This window comes from Ooceraea biroi, chromosome 10 (assembly GCF_003672135.1).
Source record: "Ooceraea biroi isolate clonal line C1 chromosome 10, Obir_v5.4, whole genome shotgun sequence".
Classification (NCBI taxonomy): domain Eukaryota; kingdom Metazoa; phylum Arthropoda; class Insecta; order Hymenoptera; family Formicidae; genus Ooceraea; species Ooceraea biroi.
The window spans coordinates 12,285,488-12,299,126 of NC_039515.1; the positions used below are offsets into that span (position 1 = coordinate 12,285,488).

Below are 13,639 nucleotides of genomic sequence, written 5' to 3' on the forward strand. Positions count from 1 at the left end.
GCATCGTTATTACTTAATTGTGGTTAGGAATCCCTATATTGCTCGCCATTATTGTATATCACGCGGCTCCAAAGTGTCCTTTACTCGAGACATCTGCCTTCCTTTATTCGCACAATTCGACGCGACTTAATCTCCTCGAAGCTCTCAACAAAAAACCATAAAGCAACATCAAGAGTCAGAGAAATAGTTTGATTGTGCATGATAACCGATAGCGGATTGCCGCGTGATGGATTCTCACGAGTTCTCTCTAGCTCCGTTAGACTTTGCCATGCTTAATTGGCGAAGGACGAATACTCTTTCCGCGATACTATACGTACATATATGCCTATTTACATACGTGTTGTACATGCATTTTTTTGCTGAGGCCCACGGCCGTCAGACGCACGGTGGTCATTTGTCGTGTGCGCGCATGTGAAAATACGACGTAGGAATATTTCACTTTTCGTAGCGTTCACGCGCCCCGACGACAGCGTCGCGGTGCCACGTCACGAGGCATTCATTTCGAAATACGTATACCGGTGCGTCCAGAGTCCCGAGAGTAGCCTTAATAAATGTAGAAGCATTTATAAAGGCAGCAAGATGCGAATGTTCCTGCTCTCTCTCCCCTTTCTACCCTATCCCTTCTAACCCTCCCCGTCTCTCTCTCTCTCTCTTTATTTCTCTCTTCCTCTCTTTTTGCGTTCCCCTGGCACGATGGAAAATACGCGTGGCGTACTGCAAAACCCTACGTCGAAAAACGTCGATAAGGTATGACGTTCGAGAAGGATGAAAAGAATTTTTCTCTCCTGCATGCTTCTTTTTTTCTCTTTTTCCTTCCCCGTTTTTGACATAATACGTTATACTCGCGAGCTCGCGTGCATTGTTGTAAATCTCTTATAAATCTTCTCAGACAGGGAGACAACTATGATGCGGGAGATTCAAATTGAATGAGAGTACTCGCTCCTTTAACGATAAGAGTTTACTGGCTAGAGAGTGTTGTGTGCAACGGCCAGCGATAAACTTGAAAGGGAGAGAAAGAGCATGGTGCAATTAGCACTTCCCAACGAATGTAAAATATTTGATTGACTGGTTGATAGGTTGATTCTATCGCAGGCGTTGAGTAACGATTCACGGGAGAATTATAGCCGCGTGCAAATTTATGGTGCTTTTCTTACGTGCATTATGCAAATATAGATGCACCGCGCGCGCAAATTACTTTTTTGCCACGGCTATTTGACTTTTTACGTAATTGCTCTAAGTCGACAGGTTATCGCGCGCTTGGAAATACATAAACGAATTTAAAACGACCGCAATGAATGCAAATGCATTTATAATTGTTGCGATACCGCGCCGTCCTCGCACGCTATGTCCGACGCTGCCGTAAATGGAGATTTGGATGAAGACCTCACTTATTGCGTCGTACAAGCCAGTAGGGTGCAGGTGTAGCTCTGTTCAATTCTTTTTTTTATTTTGGCAATGAATGCACCTGTTATTTCAACAACGTACTTATTATTCGTACAGCGGCGAATCAAATTCCAGCAAACGTCCATATTTTGGCTACGTAAGGAATGATCGTTCCTCGCGATAAGCAAGAGCCTCGAAACTTTCGCTACGCTCGTCAGAAATATGCGAGATTTCGTGTAATTCTAATTGTGCAATCACGTGGAATCGTGATGTCACACAACGCTATTGCCGCCTGCGGATTCTGAGTGTAATCTTTCATAGTTGGCAGCGTGTCCCATCGAAACGGCGGATGGCCGTCGAAAAATAACGAAAACCCGCTCGTCCGTGCGACGCGGTGTCGGCGCGACGATTCATTTTGGAATAGTTAAATCAGAATCGCCGGTACGCCAGTCATCGAAAACGCGTCGAACGCACATGCACGTAACACCAGCGCGGCATATACGCATGACACGTACTCCACGCGCACACCACGGGCGTGCGCACCAGCGCAGTATAAACGTGTACATTTACGCACACATAAGTATATACGGCCAGACAGAACGAGTCGGTATTAATAGAAGTGTAGTTCGATGCGGAGTATTGCCAGCCATCAGCCAATGTTTGTGTATACTGAAAAATATGTATTCGCGCGTGTACATGCAAGTGCAAGCGCGTAGAGGTACTTCGGCGACGCCGACGGGCAATACTCGCACCCGGGAATCCAACTAATAATCGAAACATAGTCCTGCACGTGATGACTAGTTGTAGTTGTCGACGACCGTTAAGCGATCCTCCAACGAGTATCAACGGAATCGTTGATATGAAACAATTTTTTGGAACCAATCGACTGAATGCGAGCGCTGAAGCGATGCGAGCGCGAGGCCCGCCGTCGCCATGTTCCGACGGCCGACGGTGCGCCATGTTGGAACGTTCCGCCACTCCAATCCAATCTCGTCCGATCGAGTGCATTGGGCTCCCTTCGCTGGTAGCAGGCGCGTTTTTTTAAGAGAATAATTATTGTCTCCTAGAAATGAATGTTGCGTTACATGTAGTAACTTTTTTTTGGTGAAGTGCGTATATTTTTATATTATATATGTTTGAAGAACATAATGATTTTTGTATATAGAGTTATCTTCTTTTTAAATTTGAATTTATTTCAGCAATTGTTAACTTTATTCTTTTAAATTGTTTACTACCGCTCTCTAATAAATGAGACTCCATTAAGTTATATTGTGTATGTTCTCATATTTTCTATTCCGGTATATTTTTGGTGTTAAAAAAGTTTTAAATGTTGCGTATTTAATTAATTTTTCTTCTGTAAAATATTCACTTTTCTCTTAGTAATAGAACGTAATTTCCCTAAATACGCTCGCATTTCTTCCGATTTTTATTTTGTTATTAGCATTTTGTTTCACGAATCGAGTGCGACTTGCATTTAATAAATGTAATGATGATAATATTGTACAGAAGTAGTTATTAAAGTAAAAATGAAATATTTTAAAATAATTATTCTGCTGTTTTCTGTGTGAGGGAGCTACTTGAATCTCTGACTAGTACGTTCAACATGATCCGACGGTCAAGCGTTGCGCGTACAACCAGTTTGAAACGGACATAAAAATTGTTAGCAGAATATTTATTTTTATATTATTATACATGTGCATGTAACATCAATTTTGTACATACAATGAGAAGAAGATTAGAGAATATCCAATCTCTATTAATCTTAATTGGGAAACATTAAAAAGCACAATGAAAATGGACATGATCCTAAGATATAAAATACGCTTCACACGAATAATATGTTAAGAGAAACAGTGCAGATAATATTAACTATATTTTTGCAAAAGCTTATTGCATTGATATTCAGAAACAATTTATAATTACACTGGTCTGATGTCAAATAATATTAAAACAAAGGAACGTATTTCATTCGCCATTACTTCAAATGCATACGCACCTGTACAACAACGATAGTAATTTGACCATTCATTTTACCTTGCAAAATACAATGTCGCATCACGCTGATAATTTTGTGATCGCCACGAGACCAGAATAGCCGACTGAATACTGTGTTTCAAAATATTAATCAAGACCGAGCCCCTCAACAAATGTATATGCCTGTGCAAAAACGAATAAAGGAAGAATATTTACGAAAGCAGTACGTACCACGTGTGCGTCATAAATCATTTCGCTGACTCCTCTAATTATAAGTATGACTATCGCCGCTATCGCATCGTCGCGCGTATAATGCTGGAGGGCAGAGTAACAGTGAGTTTTCTTGTGATAACTTTGCCTTTTTCTTCTGGACGACTGAAACAAAAAGTGCTTAAAAAGTACCGACAGAAGAATCCTACATGAGCGAAAGATTGCTGCAAGCACGAGTAATTGGTTTACTGAGAATGTCAAAACATTTTCTTGTAATTGCTTTTCTTTCTGGCAATCCTTTTGGCACGTAATAATATTTTTACGCATACTTTCTTTCATGGCTCCTTCGTTGCGGGATTGATAAATGTTTGCTACATGGTTTCCGGCATTACCTTATAGCGTCAAAATATATGTACTCTTTATATGTCAGCTCTTTTTTAAATAAAAACAATTTACGCGCGTGTACTTGACATTGAAATTAATAGCTTGTTTGAAAAGGAAAAGAGAGAGAGAGAGAAAGAAAGAAAGAGAAAGGAATAGAGTTACATTGTTATAGTATGAATAATGAAAGATGATTAGAAATAGATTATATTATAAATATAACTTTTTCTTTGACAAACGGAGAAATAAATCGTCGCATTTCTTTTCCGTAACTGGAGGACTCTCGAAATATGAAATTTCAAGTTGCAATGTATTCGGCTCATATGTAAATTTGGCTTTGAACTTGCCAGATTTCAATAAAAGAAGCATAAAAGACTGACGTTATATACATCATAGATTTGAAAATATTTTCGATAACCGTGATATCAGCATCATGAAGCAACGCTGCTGGAAGATATATCGCTAGTACCTCCCAAAATATTACTTCCCGTACATCATGTGTATACATAGGTACTCACATAGATATCACGTGCCATTATCGACATCCCCCGCATCGATTCCTAACGCCAAAACTCTAATCGTTGGTATTTCGAATGAAAATGAACTGCCAATGCTGTTTTATTATTTTCCGAGTGCACTTCTAATCTTTCGCGTCCACTAAGCACGTAAGTGTCTAAATACATCTATTCTATTTATTATATAATTACTTTATATAATACTTAACTCGTAATGTCGATGTTTTTGATGATACAGTTAGTTTTAGAGAGATTCCAGAAATTTGTGTTTTCTTGCGTAATTTCAGTATTTGAGGAAAGAGAACTCGTACACCACACGTTTTGCACATTGTATAATAATATGCCGGAATAGAAATTAGAAAACGAATTATCGGAGACGAATATGCGGATCTTTAAAGTGGACGTTCGTGCGACCGCGAATTTTACGTGCGACTGAGTCAGGTAATATGCGTTTCTCGCCTTTAGTTCCAGGGCAGATTTCTTGAGTTTCAGTAACCTTGTGTTTCGCAATTCGCATATTCAAAGTATTCTCGGCGGCACAATGAACGAGCCTTATGAGGTTGACCGGCAGTAAATCAAAATGTAGACGATTCTGTCTATTCTGGTTGGCCGGAACTAACGGAGACTAGGGTAAGGTGCATACGCGAAGAATAGAAATAAAAGAAAATTGGGATTGAGAATCGAGGAAGGCAGACTAGGAAATCAACATGAACAATACAGGTATTAAAATAGGCTGAACGAAAAGGGTATAAAATTCGCAGACACGTTGCGCAAAAGAGAGAGATAAAGAAACGAAAAATCGAAAGTAATTTTCTAAATTGAAGCAAACTGTTCAACAATCTTGTGTAAAATTGATATTGGTGACTTTTATCTTATGCTATTGCGTCTTGTGACGCAAGAGAGATCTTTCGCGCTTATGTTTTATAACAATTATTTTAAACGTCGTGAATGGAAACTACAGTTCTAAAGCTTTTCTGTTACGTTAAACATTTTACGTCCGTTATTTCTGTTTCGACCGTGGTCTGGACCGTGGAAATAAACTCAACATATTCCAAGTAGCTTCTCTCGACCTCGTCAAACAGCTGCGGCGAGAAACTCGTAAAGAGCCCGCCGTAGCCTTGAATCTTGCACTTTGCGTATTTGGAATTCGGGTGAGCTTTTACGGGCATCCGGCAATAAATCAGTGTGTGCAAATCTGCTCACTTTGACGCCTCGTACGTAAAAGGGACAACGTGAACTGAATACGGGAACAACCTGTCCCTTCGCTCTTCTCGACTTCTGGTCGGTCGTCACACTTCTCAAGCATCAAAACTGGACCGGAGCAGGTACTCTCCTGCACTTATTTTGCATAACTGTTGGTAACCCCATGTAAACGAACCCAGTCTAGGGTCTGGAAGTCACCATCCTTGGGATGTAAGCTGGCTGAAGTCACAGAACGTTCCTCCGAGATTCTGTTCTCGTTTCATTGGCACCCTGCAGATTCTCAAGTCGTAAAACCTGATCGTCGGATTCGCTCTGCTTCAGTTACGATGAATGTCGAACGCCGTCGGAAGTCTTTGCGGATTCGGGCACCGAATGGCGATAGGTGGTGGTTCTTGAAGGGAAGTTTGCGGATGTGGTGTATTTCGAGACCCACGTGGAACCTACCGCGACGAAACTGTATTCTGTGTTCCAAGTGACATGGAAGCTATTAACGTTCAACGGATATCACTGAACTCAAAACGGTCCACGTGGAGAGATAGTTCTTCTTGATTAATGAACAGCTTGTCTTTTGTAACTTTTCAACAACGTGTCAACAGTGATAGAAGGAAAGAATAGCTGCTTAAGAGTGTCACATAAATGTGTTTACTATACGTAAGTTTTATTGATTTGTAAAACTGCTGATATATATATTTTTTTAGATTATATTTCGCAAATATTTCTACTTTAAACATGCTTAGTTCTTTATTTAGCAGCGAAGTTACCGCCTATGTCAAAATCGCGTTGAAAAAGGCATATAACGCCCTATTATCCGTTGAACCATCCAATGGAAAGTTGCGTGTCGTGTACGGCTCGTGAAAAAATTGCATATTGCGCGTATCGCGCGTAGATAAAGTATTTCCTCGCCTTTTTAACGGCACGCTCGTTATTGCACGAGTGCGCAGCGGACTGTAATTTTCACGAAATGGGGAGATATATTATTGCGTGTCTACATTTTTAAAAAGCTGTAACATCTTATTTTGGCCTCCTGTTAATTGCTCAATATCGCTCGTGTACTTCGCGCATCATAATTATATCTTGGCACAACAAGATATAATTTGAATTCTTCCTTCTCGTATCTTTATTTAAATAAAAAAAAGAAAAAGAAGAGAAACGGGTATGTGTGCTACGGTAGCCTTGAAAGGGCGGCGAAGTCTGGTAGCCTAAAGAGAAGATTCCGTTGTGTGAAAAGATAAACTGTTGGCAGATAGTGGCGATCATCGCAACAGATGTTCCTAAGCACTAATAATGATAAATGAATAAGTGGCAAAATGAGTTTCTTTAACGGTCTCATTGATTCCATTTGATTAATGATTCCCTGCAGTCTTTGTGTTTTTGTACACGGTAGAAATCATCACCGTGCTACGTTCATTAAGTGCACCTCCCGCTTGTTTGCACCACAGTTGTGCTAATGTCATAGTAATGGCGTTAAACTTTTGACACGAGCCGTGCACAATGCGTTAAAATAATCCTTGATTGATTACCGTGACGTGTATTTTCCCTAAACCACCATCGAAATCTTGCATTTAGTAATACGATTTATTTTATAAAAACATTGCATAGATTAAATTATATCTGTTCTATAAAAATTATTTGATACATTCGTGAAAAAAGGCACGAGTAGGGAACAATTGTCTGAAAATCTGGATTGTTTAGGTAAGATGAAGCGCAAGTCTGACGGGAGAGTTGAAACGTCGCGTAACAAACGGCGGCGAGTATATACCAAAACGTAAGAGGAAATGAATGAGAACGGAGCAAACAGGATGGCGTAGAGTGAACAGAATGAGTAGCGCGGAATTCGAGGGTGAAAGTGGGCTAGAATTCAGGGTAAGGGGTAGTTCAGCTAATGCGTGATGATTAAACTAACGGGTGCTACCCATCACCCTGCCACGGAAACCCCTGATCTTCCCTGCTGCACGTTCAAACTCCGCCTCTGCTCATCTTTCGAATATTCATTCTTTTTTGTTTCTACCTTTTCCTTGCCGTCATGCTTGGCGTGCTTTCCACGAAACTTTCCTCAAAATCGCAGGATCAGCAGCTAATGTTGAGCTCATTAATATCGGCGTCTAATTTCTTGATAAAATTAAATCGTTGCCATAAAATTTTTCATCATATTTTTAAAATGATGTAAAGTATAACATATAACGATAAATTGATAAAAACACTTTTAGTCGCAACTGTTTATTCAATTTATTTTATTTAAATGGTAATTACAATTTAGTGATTTTCCTATTTCGTTTCTGAAGCAATGGAAAAAAGCGTATGATTCGGGAAAAGCAAAGTTTTCTCTTGGTATTCTCAATTTTTATGTCAGTGTTTTGCGGATTTATAGTTATATTTATCGAAGTGGTATGAAAGATATCAGAGAAACTACGACCCTTGAGAGTGAAAGAGCATGGAAGAGTCAAAGCAAAAACGATGATAGATGCGACAAGCCAGAGATGCTCAGCAAGTTCGTAATAAAATCTTTTTCTAGATTTACATTGTGCACTTTGCTTCCTCATACTTAATTGCAAATATGCATCGCTTGTAAAATACAAATATTAGCAAATTTATTTTGTGTCTGTACGTGTGTGTTTGTCCGTTCATTAAAACTCACGATGGAAAAATCCATGATGATGATTTAATGATAAACAAGATACATCATTTGAGACATAAAACTTTTTCAAAGTGACGTTTCTCTTAGATCTCCAAGTTATTTAAAATTTGTTATTCCAAGCATTTCAATTTATATTTATGTTTGTGTACAGATGTATCGCGCAATGCTTCTAACATCAAAGCACTCTCTTATTTTTCCTCTTTTTTTTTGGCCTCAACATATCCTAAGTGAGGATTACAAACGTTCGTAGAACGAAGCTCTGAAGGGAGAATACGTCAGAGGAAGATGGTAACCAGAGGTAGAAAAAGATGAGGGAAGAAAGCGTCATCTGTGGTGGTTCCCAATCCTTTTTCGGCCGCAGTCTCCGCGAGTAGGAAAGAAAAATGGTCCTCCTGGATTTTCAACCAGTTAGACTCTCGCCTCTTACCTCCGTTCAACCTGTTTCCAATATATATATATATATACATGCTTTGTTACGTCCACAGTTTTAGAAAATTTCCGGACTCTTTCAAATTTATAAGAAAAGCAAAATTATAAGAGCTTTCTTTTCAAAAAGCAATTTCTCTCTTTAACACTTTGTTTCATCTGCTGTATTTTAATAAATCTGGTATTCTATTCGTATTTTTACTCGTACTTATTCGTATTTTTTAGTGTACAATAAAGGCGCAATGTAACCGATCAATACACAATGTGAAGTATTATATTATACACCGCGAGAGTGTTCGAAAAAGACACAATCAGCGTAATTGCAGCCACAGTATGCACTTACACGAATATTTTTCGCTTGCGTCGAAACTTACAAAGTAGCGTATCCACCAGGCCGCAGCGTTTCGGTGGTAGTTACAGTGCGGTGATGGGGAAAGAGCGAAGCAAAGCTAGAGTTCCCCGGCGTTGTTCGCCTCGCGTCCCAACGCGTAACAAAAGCGTGATAAATCGAGTACATTAATTCGCATTTTACCTTTGTTTGCGTTATGGAATACAATATTAAATGGAATGGGTGCACAATAGATAATACTGGGCGCCATCATTTACGTTGGAGCGCCGGGCGGACGAGAGCGAGACGTTGCTTAAGTTGTCCAGGGGGTGGCCTGAAATTTCGTTCCAACAATTGCCGGTTTGCTTGTTTCGTCGCCGTTAAAATTTCTTTGCTTCGCTCGACGTTTGTTCAAAGCGATAATGGCAATGATTTGATGACGTGTATACGTAATTAAGAGAAATTTTTTTGCTTCCACAATATATATCGCATCGCGCAATTTCCGATTTATATCTTATTTATCGACCAGTTGCCGATTTTTGCTCGCTGGTAGATGACATTCCACTCTGCGCCTGCCACCGAAACTTAAGGTCTGTGGAACTCGCTAGCTGCAGATGGTGTTGGCAGGCTCGGGTGACGCATGGATTCGATTTCTGGGAGCTCGTGATTCCGCTCGGTTAGCTCCCGCGTCACTCCCAGCAAACCCCATTACCCGACCCCTCGCCACCGCCATACCGCCATTTCTATCCCGCTCAGTGTCGTGGAATCTAGCTTCCTACGCAGGCTAGCATAGTATCCATAGTATCCACCTAACGTACATATGAATTATATCATTGCCACATGCATAAACAGACATCGAGAAAAAGAGTCCGAGAAATAGTGACAGTTTTGCTGTGCGTATTTATTTCTTATGCTTTTTTATTTGTATCATTTTCCAATCGAATCTGTTTCTTATTTAAATATTCAACATTTGATATATCCTTTTGCAAGTATTTTATGTCTAAAAGATATATTAACATATATTAATTTTATATTAATTAATAAATAACAGTTGTTATTATTATGTAGCTTATAAAGAAGTAAAGATTATTCTATAATATTTTAAGAAATGTAGTCGAATTTAAAAATAAAAATAAATATATATACATTGAATCTCTGTAACAGCGCGTAGCGAAAGTAATTGCAAGCGGCACGACTCATTATATGCACGAATAAACTCAACTTTCGAGACCAATCGATTATCTGCCCGCACCCCGCAATGCTTGTCGTTCAGGATCCTCCGCCACTTCCTGCCACCCCACCGATATTCATTACTCCCAGCAATGGTGAAGTAATTTAATTTGTTGCAGGATTTGTGGAATGTTAATGAAAACAGGCATCCCTATACCAATTTCTGATTAAACTTTGGAGTGAACAGAGCATTGGAGGATGTGGCAAACTGGCTCGTAGACTTTCGACAGGCAATTCTTTTCCTTTTGAAAAATCATGATGTACATCCAGCACAATATCCTTCAGTTGTTGGTCAAATTTTGCACAAAAGCGCAGTAATTTCTGAAGCTTAAATTTATTCAAACCTTTACAATATCGTACCATAGATTTTAATTTTTTTTAAGTGCTCATAAAAGAAGACATTAATAGAGTATGCGTAAAGTATTTAAACTATAAATAAAATGTCTCATTTATATATAATAGCCTGGAAATTGTTTTTCAGTATAATAGTTTGAAGGAATAACATTTAATGTCCATCTCTGTTGGACCAGAGGTCACAGATGCTCGTTTGCATGTCGATGTCCGGTCGCGTGTATGCGCGAGCCTTGGTCGAGAACAGGGTAGCACGACGTCCGGCAGTTTAGAAGGAGGGTGGAACAGGGATGAGGGTACTCGCTCAGCCCGGTAATGGAATACCTTCGCGAAGGAACGCAATCACGCTGATGTTTCGGAACCCCAAGGCTGCCACGAGGGATTTCTGCGTTCATGAACAGATCAGGCCTGCGCGTTCCTCCTTCCTTTCCTGCTCGTTTCTCTAATTCTTCCTCTCTGTTTCCTCGATTTGATCAATGCGGTGAGTCGAACAGCTCTCTCCATAGTATCTTCCTTTGCATACATTAATAGATACAATCGTATCTATTATTTCGAATAATAATTTTGATGAATTTGCAATTTCTCAAAGTTTAATAGAAATACAGCGATACAAAGTATTTACTGATGCTATTATATTATATATTATGGTCTCTTTCTCATGCAGGTCAGTTTTTGACGAATTTTGTATTTTTGTACTTTTGCGAATATGAATCAACGAGTCGCTCGAGCTCGCCTCTTCCCAACTTCTTTCTAGCATTTTTCTCCCTATGCTGAGCAACATAACCCATCTTATCCCCGGGACACCACTACACACGAGGCGCGAAATCTTCCTCACTAAGACTCCGTCAAAGTTATGAATTCTTTCGAAAATCTTGGTGGTGATCCTTCGAAGTTGCGCGCTCGACAGGGATCAAAGAACTTGGCGTGGCGATGTCTGAGAGATGGGAAGGGGGGTGGATCAACTCGCCTTAGGATGAAGCTTCAGGCATCTTCAGCGGAAGAGCTGGACGAAGACGAAGACAACGACGAAGAAAAAGGAAAGGGGAGGAGAAAAGGAGGACGAGGACGCGAGTATAAGATGAGGGTTTTTGGTGAGAAGGACATAGGAGAGGGGTGGCGGGGGATCAGTGGAAAGGGATGAGAAAATCGTGGAGTTTGAGACGACGTTGAGGAAGAAAGGGGGAAGGCGCAAGCAAACGCGGAATACAAAGCAGCGGCCGAAGAACCATCGGGTAGGAGGCAGAAGAGAGGAAGTGGGAGGGGGATGAGTAGGTGGAGAGAGAGAAAGAGAGAGAGGGTGCACGGGGAGCCCAGAGCGCGCCTTCCCAAAGACCAGACCTCCTGCTGTCTATTCAAACCGCATATGATTTACCGCTGTGGATAATCTGTAAATATATTTATTTTGATTTTGTACACAACATGATTTTATTTTGTCCTGCGTGTTGCACACCCCTTTTTTCTTTTAGATTAGATTTACTCCGGGGCAAAAGAAGCGAGATAGAGTCGCTGGATCTGCTAAATCTGAAAAATTATCTATTTGTTTCTGTCACTCTTTCTGCCATATTCTTAAATTGTAAAATAAAATACTAATATTTTTACATGTGTGTGTACGTATGTGGAACGATATGAAAGCCTTAAAGTGAAAACTGAGACACTCAGCTTGTAAAATCTTATTGCACATAATTAGATGTTATGTACAAATAAAAACATATATGCAAAGCAAGACTCTCTCTTATTTTCTTTAATCCAACAAATATTGTTGCCAAATTAGAAAAAGTTTATTCATCCTTGGAGGTCTTTATCCTGTTTTTAATCTAGACTAACCGTTCGTATGAACAGATAACGCCTGAAATCATTCGTGGTATGCTCTCCATAAACTGATCCTCGATCATAGGCGCTAATCAAAGGAACGCCAGATTTATCGTCCGCCATTCCACATTTGCGCGGACACTGTGCACCCGTAGCTCCCGGACGGTTTGACGAAGGAGATGCGAGAGAAGGTCGAATCGAGGGCAAGGGGATGAACAGAGACGATCCGTGCGACAGCCACGAGGGAGCAGAGAACAGGGAGATGGGAAACATAGGCGGAGGGAACGAAGAGAGGAACGAAGGCCGCCATGATATCAGTCTTGCTTGCGCCGACAGTTCGTCATTTGTCACTGTCGCGGCCATTAATAACTCCGCCATTCTGTCACTGTGGATAATACGAGTAGGTCTCCGCACTTGGGCTGTTGTAGCTGTTGGCTCCGGGTAGGGGTGGTGTTCCGTTCAATTCAGTTCAGTTTAAGGGGTCGCTACGACGGATTGGAAGGGCACGCTATTTAAGGGGATGTCACTCATATCGGACCATCATGGCGTGCACTCTCCACGTCCGATGTTGCTCGATGCCGCCGATGCGGATGATGCCCCGTATCTTCACGCGTGAAGTACGGATTTCTTTCCTCCCTGCTTTGCCGGAGTGTCCCTTCGGACTTTGACCCGGAGATCGAGATACTGCGTATTAGATTACGATATCGGTGTAGCGTTCCTATACGAGTCATAGGCTAAAATTTCCGCAGTGCGACACGATGAAAAAAATATAAAAAAAACAAAAGAGAGGAAGAAAAAAATTGCGAGGACTCCTACATCACACTTGCCCGCCAAACTGTCTCGCTAGAGTTTTTATTGTGTCCGAATTGCGAAAGGTGCGGAGAATTATTGTGAAAGCACCAACGTGTGGGCGTTAACACCGGGGAGCTCGCGTGGTACAGACGAGCAGGGTTGGGGATGGTTCTGCAGCTTGTTGGTATTATATAAGCGCGCACGACGAGCAGCCATTTCAAAAATGAAAAAAAATAACGAAAAAAAAGGTTACGTCCTGGGGTCTTCCATGATGCCGTTGCCGACACGGCTTTTTAATTAGAGCCGGCAACGCACCAACACCTGACATTGTGCAACACCGACTCCTTTATCAAAGTATCATTCTCGTTTCGACGAATTTCAGCAAGAATGGCGTGCGTGCGG

The 13,639-nt window shown here is 40.7% G+C and overlaps 1 long non-coding RNA gene across 1 annotated transcript in view; it reads left to right on the plus strand.

The window, feature by feature from the left end:
- LOC109611151 overlaps positions 1-12,359 on the plus strand; it is a 33,972-nt gene extending 21,613 nt beyond the window's left edge. The window contains exon 3 of the long non-coding RNA XR_002193504.1: positions 10,405-12,359. This is a non-coding gene — a long non-coding RNA (uncharacterized LOC109611151). The remainder of the gene's footprint in view (positions 1-10,404) is intronic.
- The last annotated feature ends 1,280 nt before the right edge of the window (positions 12,360-13,639 follow it).